Source organism: Pinus tabuliformis, chromosome X (genome assembly GCF_031772625.1).
Source record: "Pinus tabuliformis cultivar Carrire ecotype Pingquan chromosome X, CPIR1, whole genome shotgun sequence".
In the NCBI taxonomy this organism is placed as follows: Eukaryota; Viridiplantae; Streptophyta; class Pinopsida; order Pinales; family Pinaceae; genus Pinus; species Pinus tabuliformis.
The window spans coordinates 1,576,620,357-1,576,623,731 of NC_142308.1; positions in this window are offsets into that span (position 1 = coordinate 1,576,620,357).

Below are 3,375 nucleotides of genomic sequence, written 5' to 3' on the forward strand. Positions count from 1 at the left end.
ATTTGTCTATTCATGTTTAATATGTGAATGATTTGATTATGCGATGTGTTGTTCACAACCGCTCTGTCTAACTTCTTATGCAGAATGGTTTATCTTTATTGATTTATATTCTGATATCGGTTGAATGATCTTTATCACCAGCTGCTGTTAGAAATCTTTCTAGATCGCATGATAAAAGAAACATCCCGGGTTAATGTAAATTTTGTGTGTTGTTTTCATTTGATTATAGTAATTTAGGCTCAAGTTTGTAAGATAGATTTACAGTAGTCTTTAGAACGTTTCTTAGAAGTAACCTAACCAAAATTCCACACACACACACATACACATCCCATGCATCGGGAAGCTGGTCCCGTTATCCCCAGTCGGACCCGCTACTCCAAACGGGCAAGGAGCCGCCAACCAGGTTCCGGACCGGGTGGGTATCCCCCTTGTTGTTGACCCGACCTCGAGCCACTCAACATTTATGGCGCTAGAAGGAGGGCCTAAGCATATTGTCTATTGGGATATGTTTAAAACTAGAAGTCCTGGAAAAGGATGTCTACTCACAGAATTCCCATTTGGAGTTGCATCCAGGTTCCTACATCTTCCAACACTGCACCAGACGTGGTAAGACTATTATCTCAGGTAAAATTTAATGGTGAGAATAATTCTTCTGCATTTCATCACGCCTTACAGTTCATTCATAGAGTCTCTAGTGCTGATATTCAGAAAATTGACGAAGGCGTTTTGTGCAGGATTTTTACTCTCACGTTCACAGCAGAAGCTAGGAGATGGTGCAGGAACCTCCCAACTGCATCAGTCCACAGCTGGGACCAACTTGTTAGAGCTTTCATCTTAGAGTTTGATCGCTATGAATACGACCAGGTGTACGATGAGATCGACCATCTGCGGAAACAAGACGAGCCCGTAAGGGATTTCAATATACGATTTCATCTTAAATGTCTACAATATGATCTTGAAGATGAACTCACAGATGAAGAATCTTCGGATTATGATGAGTGTTTCCCACCTCCTGCACCTGATCAGACAGAATTTAGCCTAGGAGTTTTGCATTCTCTAACATCAGAAAACGCAGGCGAAAGTACTGAGGGGGAAGGTGCCCTGACATCAGAAGTTGACTTTAATGTAAAGTCAGACAACATCATTTCAAATCAACAACTCCTAGTGCCAAGGTTAGATCCACCTACTGTTTCTCTTTCGAAAAGTATCGACACAAAAAGGTACGATCTAAAGCCCGATGCTTATTGTGAATCTGATGAACGAGATTTGTTTGATGATTTTAAATACATTGTTCCAGATCGACATTTTTCTCTTTACCCCGATGTTTTTTGTAATGACAATCTTCTCCCTCATAGTATCAAGTCTATTCCAATAGAGGGCTATTCAAACAAGACATCACTGGGTTTCCAAAATAAAGAGACCACTATATCACAGTCTACGATTCATATCAAACAAGAGCTGCCTCATCTCCCTTGTCTAAAAACATATAATGAAAAAGAGGAACCTAGGAAAAATTGTGAAATCTTTCGTGATAGTTGCTTTGATATTTGTGATGATATTGAATTGTCGCAAGTAACTCAACTAGGGTCTGGTTATAAGAAACATCTTAGATCAGAAACTGCTTTATCTGACCCTCATCTCAAAGAAAAATCTCATTTGAATAATTTCACTGTCCGAAGCGATACTCCTATCTACGATTCATATCCAGAGGAGATCTCCATCCCTGATCGCAATCATGATTCAATTCCTGATTCACAGAACCCGGCCAGTTCTTGTGAAAAACACAGAGTTTCAAGTAGCTCCCAGATGTGCGACACCACTGTATATATAGCTACCCAATCTTTTCTTTCTCACTTATTTTCTTTGTGTACGAAATCGAATCTCTCTTTAAAACTCCAAAATTTTGATAGATTAGATTTTGGCGATTTATGTATAAAAGCTTTCATTCCAAACGAGATCGCTAAACACTCAGAATTAACAATCGACGGGTCACAAGCCACCCAAATCGAAGAACATATCTCACGGATTGGCTTGCTGTCCTTTCCATCGAAAGATCACCCATTCACAAAAGAAATTCATCCCAATTTCTGCGATCCAATAGGTATTCAGTTGGAAGAAACCTATCACAAGAAAATAAAATCAAACAAGATTCCAACTGGATTCATGATTCCCTATCCCCTAAACAACAAGTCCTATCCATGGGGAATTCGATTCATTTTTTTTATCCTGAGGCAATCTATGCGACTAGGAATAATAATGAATCGTTGGTTCCACTGGAAATACCATTTCTCTTAGCTATTTCCTGCACATAATTAGAATAGGAGTAGGAGTAGTTTAGCTAAATTTATTAGTTTTGCTTCCAATAATTGATAGGCAAAATTAGTTATATTCTCTACATAACCCCAGAGAATGGTTGCCTCTCCCAAATAAAAGTTTGTTCTGGCAAAGCAATATTTGACGTTTGCGAAAGAAACCCTGTCTCTGTTAAAGATTTTGGAATTTCGGCTCTTATGAACAACTAAGCTTGTGGGAATTCGGTCTTTATTGTCAATAGATATTTAACCCGGAAGATGGTGTTAGAATTCAAACCCAGAAAATTTTAAAGAAAGCTATTTCAGTGAGGAATTCATGTTAGATCAGCACAATAAAAGGTATCAATATTAGAATAAAGGTTCTCTGTGAAAACAGCCATTATCAAAAGTAGCCCTATCATTGTCATCCAGAACTTTCTTAAGGAAAGATAATTTGACTTCCTCCCTGCTGAAGAAGAATGCAACGATTCAGGAGAATAACCCGAAAGGATGCTATATCTCGAAGAATAAGAGGTCTCATCACGAGCTGACTTATCATGATCACAGATATTATAACTTGCTGACTTTGCCAAAACTGTCTACCAAAACAGGGCAACGACTCAAGATTGTTGCGATCAAAAGACAAGGGGTCTCATCACGAGCCAGCTTGTTCAGCAAAAGTATAAATCAAGGGAATGACTGTGTCATAATTTGGCCACCAAACCAAGACATTGTTCTTTTGAGGATTTATTTAAAAAAAAAAAAAAAAAGCATCAAGAAAGGTATAATTCTTCTGAAAAAGTTGCAAGAAACTGTGGCAGGATAAAGGATCATTCCTGGATAATAGGTAACCCTGTCGAGGCTATGGACGCCTGCTGGCAGCAGTGGCTCTACCTGCGACAAAGGGACATTCTTTAAAAAGTGACTGATACATAGAGAACACTTTATTTTTTATGTTCTACAAGACCAAGTAATAACTGATCTAAACTCGAAAACAACCTGGGAATGCAAGTAATTGGAATAGAATGGGGTGAAGACAAAACATCATTGATGCTTTAAAGTATTATTTCTCTTATCCTTTTAT